Below are 5,959 nucleotides of genomic sequence, written 5' to 3'. Positions count from 1 at the left end.
CCGTACACAGGTCTGCGCCATGTTTTATTCTGTTGTACACAGGGCTGCGCCATGTTTCATTCAGTTGTACACAGGGCTGCGCCATGTTTCATTCTGTTGTACACAGGGCTGCGCCATGTTTCATTCTGCCGTACACAGGGCTTTGCCATGTTTCATTCTGTTGTACACAGGGCTGCGCCATGTTTCATTCCGCCGTACACAGGGCTGCGCCATGTTTCATTCTGTTGTACACAGGGCTGCGCCATGTTTCATTCTGTTGTACACAGGGTTGCACCTTGTTTCACTCTGTTTTACACAGGGCTGCGCCATATTTCATTCCGCCTTACACAAAGCTGCGCCATATTTAATTCTGTTGTACACAGGGCTGTGCCATGTTTCATTCCGCCGTACACAGGTCTGCGCCATGTTTCATTCTGTTGTACACAGGGCTGCGCCATGTTTCATTCTGTTGTACACAGGGCTGCGCCATGTTTCATTCTGTTGTACACAGGGCAGCGCCATGTTTCATTCTGTTGTACACAGGGTTGTGCCATGTTTCATTCCGCCATACACAGGGCCGAGCCATGTTTCATTCTTCCGTACACAGGGCTGCGCAATATTTTATTCTGTGATACACAGGGCCGAGCCATGTTTCATTCCGCTGTACACAGGTCTGCGCCATGTTTCATTCTGTTGTACACAGGGCTGCACCATATTTCATTCTGTTGTACACAGGGCTGCGCCATGTTTCATTCTGTTGTACACAGGGCTGCGCCATGTTTCATTCTGTTGTACACAGGGCAGCGCCATGTTTCATTCTGTTGTACACAGGGCTGTGCCATGTTTCATTCCGCCATACACAGGGCCGAGCCATGTTTCATTCTTCCGTACACAGGGCTGCGCAATATTTCATTCTGTGATACACAGGGCCGAGCCATGTTTCATTCCGCTGTACACGGGTCTGCGCCATGTTTCATTCTGTTGTACACAGGGCTGCGCCATGTTTCATTCCGCCGTACACGGGGCTGCGCCATGTTTCATTCTGTTGTACACAGGGTTGCACCTTGTTTCACTCTGTTTTACACAGGGCTGCGCCATATTTTATTCCGCCTTACACAAAGCTGCGCCATATTTAATTCTGTTGTACACAGGTCTGCGCCATGTTTCATTCTGTTGTACACAGGGCTGCGCCATGTTTCATTCTGTTGTACACAGGGCTGCGCCATGTTTCATTCTGTTGTACACAGGGCTGCGCCATGTTTCATTCTGTTGTACACAGGGCTGCGCCATGTTTCATTCTGTTGTACACAGGGCTGCGCCATGTTTTATTCCGCCGTACACAGGGCTGCGCCATGTTTCATTCTGTTGTACACTGGTCTGCGCCATGTTTCATTCTGTTGTACACAGGGCTGCGCCATGTTTCATTCTGTTGTACACAGGGCTGAGCCATGTTTCATTCCGCCGTTCAGAGGGCAGCGCCATGTTTCATTCTGTTGTACACAGGGCAGCGCCATGTTTCATTCTGTTGTACACAGGGCCGAGCCATGTTTCATTCTTCCGTACACAGGGCTGCGCAATATTTCATTCTGTGATACACAGGGCCGAGCCATGTTTCATTCCGCTGTACACAGGTCTGCGCCATGTTTCATTCCGCTGTACACAGGTCTGCGCCATGTTTCATTCTGTTGTACACAGGGCTGCGCCATGTTTCATTGTGTTGTACACAGGGCTGCGCCATGTTTCATTCTGTTGTACACAGGGCTGCGCCATGTTTCATTGTGTTGTACACAGGGCTGAGCCATGTTTCATTCTGTTGTACACAGGGCTGCGCCATGTTTCATTGTGTTGTACACAGGGCTGCGCCATGTTTCATTCTGTTGTACACAGGGCTGCGCCATGTTTCATTGTGTTGTACACAGGGCTGCGCCATGTTTCATTCTGTTGTACACAGGGCTGCGCCATGTTTCATTGTGTTGTACACAGGGCTGCGCCATGTTTCATTCTGTTGTACACAGGGCTGCGCCATGTTTCATTGTGTTGTACACAGGGCTGAGCCATGTTTCATTCTGTTGTACACAGGGCTGCGCCATGTTTCATTGTGTTGTACACAGGGCTGAGCCATGTTTCATTCTGTTGTACACAGGGCTGCGCCATGTTTCATTCCGCCGTACACAGGGCTGCGCCATGTTTCATTCTGTTGTACACAGGTCTGCGCCATGTTTCATTCTGTTGTACACAGGGCTGCGCCATGTTTCATTCCGCTGTACACAGGTCTGTGCCATGTTTCATTCTGTTGTACACAGGGCTGCGCCATGTTTCATTCTGTTGTACACAGGGCTGCGCCATGTTTCATTCCGCAGTTCACAGGGCTGCACCATGTTTCATTCTGTTGTACACAGGGCAGCGCCATGTTTCATTCTGTTGTACACAGCGCTGAGCCATGTTTCATTCCGCCGTTCAGAGGGCAGCGCCATGTTTCATTCTGTTGTACACAGGGCTGAGCCATGTTTCATTCCGCCATACACAGGTCTGCGCCATGTTTCATTCTGATGTACACAGGGCTGAGTCATGTTTCATTCCGCTGTACACAGGGCTGCGCCATGTTTCATTTTGTTGTACACACGGCTTCGCCATGTTTCATTCCGCTGTACACAGGGCTGCGCCATGTTTCATTCCGCTGTACACAGGGTGGGTATATTAGCTAGGGCTGACTTGATGGCAAGTAAAGCCAACATCAAAATAAGGTCATTATATGCAATAGGGGTCGAATATGAGAACAATTATGAACATGATGCAGAACTGGGCAATGTATCAGAACCAACTTGATGGCACCTAACAGCAATATGTAAAATTTATTTCATAAAACAAAATTAAAAGATGCATATTATTTACAGTAAATAACCACAGGCGCCAGGCTGTTATTGCTGTTGTTAGGTGGACCCTGTATATTTTGCCGTATAATAGTCATTGCAATATATGAAGTGGGACCCAATAATGTGATGTCAAGGAAAATAAGTGCATTTGAAGTTCATTCCCTTAGGACAGACTTTTAATAAAGCCTTTTTTTAGAGGTTCTAAAGAGATTATGTAACACTGTGGGACATTAAAAAGCCAGATTTGTGGCAGATGTGGAACTGGTTTTGTCGCCATGACAAGCAATCCAGTGCATCAGTTTTTGGCCCCAAACAGTATGCCTCCCTTGCCCACACACCTTACTCACCTGTTCTCACTCCGTGTGATTTCTTTTTGTTTCTTCATGTGAAGATGGACATGAAAGGACAGTTGATTTGACATCATATAAGAGGTGAAGAAAAAAAAAAAAAGGGAGGTGTTGTCAGCTATCCAAACTGATGTTTGAAGCATGTTTCTAAAAATGGGATTGCAGATTTGACAAATATATTAAATGTAATGGATAGTACTTCGAAGGTAATAAGGTTGTTGTTTTTAATTTTTTTATTAAAATATCATTTTATTGGGGATTCTTACACCTCTTCTTATGATCATACATCAATTTCATCAGGCATATTTATACATATGTTGCCATCACTCTTTTCTAGACATTTACTTTCTATTGAGCCCTTGGTATCAGCTCCTCTTTTTTTACCACCCTCCTCCTCATGACCCGTTGATTATAAATTATTATTATTTTCATATCTCACACCAACCACTGGCTCCCTTTCCCCATGTTATCTGTGTTCTTTCCCCTTGAGGGTCTGTGTGGTTATGTGCCTATCGTTGCGATCAGTTCCCCTTACCTTCCCTCTTCTCCTCCCCTTTCCCCTTCCCTTCTGAGTTGCTATTCCCACTCCTGTTCCTGGATTCTGTGCTGTGAGCGCCCATCTCTTACCTGTAGCTGTTTACATGCTCTGCTCTATCTGAATTGAGCAGCAGCACTGGAGTCCTGATAAGAGGGAGTGAGGAAGCCTCTAGGAACCAGAGGACTATTGTATGTTTCATCAGTGCTTTGCTGGACCCTGATTGACTCATCCCTTCCCGATGAGCCCTCTGTGGGGGAATGTTCCATTGTCCACAGATGGGCTTTGGGTCTCTTCTCTGACCCCCTTGTTCTCAACAATATGTTTTTGTTCGTTTGTTTCTTTGTTATGGGTTTTCTGATGTCTGTTACCCGGTCCTGATGACCCCTCATGATTGCACCGGTTGCTGTGCTTCTTCCATGTGGGCTTGTTGCTTCACTGCTGTATGGCCACTTGTTTAACTTCAAACCTTTAAGACACCAGAGACTATATCTTTTAGTAGCTGGGCACCATCCACCTTCTTCACCACATTTGCTTAGGCACCCCGTTTGTCTCAGTGATCATGCCTGGAGGGAGGGTGAGCATCACAGAATGCCAATTTGGTAAAACTAAGTGTTCTTGTATTGAGGGAGGGTATGAGCAGAGGCCCAAAGTCCATCCACTACTTCAGTGTATTGCCATATAAATATATGTACATAGGCCAATACCTCTATTTTTATGGATGGATGTATTTACATATGTATACACCTATGCTTATACCTCTATCCATAGCTTTGCTTCCTAGATCCTTCCTCTGTTTTAATAAGGTTGTTCTATTAAAAAATTTAAATACAAAGCTCTAAAAAAATCAGATTTAATCATCATTATTATCATCATTATTTGATATCCCCTGGTATAATAGCTAGAAAGATGAAATAAGAGATTCAAAGAAATGCCAACTATCATGAAAAATACCAAACTACATATTCATTTCTTGGAAGACAATGTATTGAGAAAAATAACTGATCAATATTAATCTATTTCCCTGATATTACCAGAAGTTGCACCATGAAGATCCTATAGATAAGTCAGCATTAGTACAAGTGCTTAAATGTTTGTGTAAATAATATTGCAGGAAATATTTGTAACAGAACAAAAATTAAAGCAAACCTAACTTTCTATCGATAGGGAAATGATCAAAGAACTGTATACATTCAAAAGTCCACAATAGTCTTAAAAATATTTTGTTGGAATGATGTGAGGACAGATTTGTGGACATTCAATTAAATAAGGGAATATCAAGTAGAGTTAAAAATAAACAATACAAAAAATAATTTGAGTTTCTAAAAAAATAGATATCCATACGATGAACTGTAATATAGAAAGTGTAGAAATCTTTATCAAGGAAAATATTCATTTCTATATAAATGGTATTGATGTTTGATTTCCCTTTGGGTGGATACAAGCCAATTTTCAGGCTATATATCTTGGGAGAGATATCTATATACCTAAGTATCACTTTAATTGGAAATTTTAAAATTGAGATATGGTATGAGATAAACCTTTTGGAAAAGCATCTAAAAAGAGTTGTGAAAACATTGGTATATCAATAGATCCCAAATTAATTTAGATGATTAAAAAAACTATAGAAGGCACAATCATATTTTCCCATAATACAGTGTAGGCTAAAATTATTTTTTAATTTTGTATAGTATTATTATAATAGGACTATACTAGGAAATATACTGCATGGTCATGAGAGCAATAATATATTTTGATTCACCATTATAACCACAGCATACATAAAAGTTATTATGAATATTCTAAAGATTATCCAAAAACAGATAAATAAATATGGACTGTCTATCTATATTTGCATCCTATATTCCTTTTTTAGTTCTTTGTAACAGTGTGACTTTTATATTATAGTAAAATCTGTTTATTTTTCTAGATAAATTAACTAGGAGCTGATGTTGTTTGTTTTATAAATAACAGCAATACCACTAGACATTCCAGATAATGTTCTTCCATGATTATAGAGGGTTCTTTTTTTTTTCATATTTTAACCTTACAACAGTCTTATTTTTTAAAAGAAAGTACAAGATAGTATTTAAGAACATGAATCTTTAAAATCTGTTAGATTATTATTCAAATGAATTTCTACTAGCCTCTTGTTAAATTACTTCAACTAAATAGTTTAGTTACCCATGTCAAAAAAATAAAAAATGGTAATACCACATAGAGTT

This window comes from Tenrec ecaudatus, chromosome 14 (assembly GCF_050624435.1).
Source record: "Tenrec ecaudatus isolate mTenEca1 chromosome 14, mTenEca1.hap1, whole genome shotgun sequence".
NCBI lineage: Eukaryota > Metazoa > Chordata > Mammalia > Afrosoricida > Tenrecidae > Tenrec > Tenrec ecaudatus.
The sequence above is the reverse complement of the archived record's forward strand: the minus strand, read 5'-3'. Positions refer to the sequence as shown.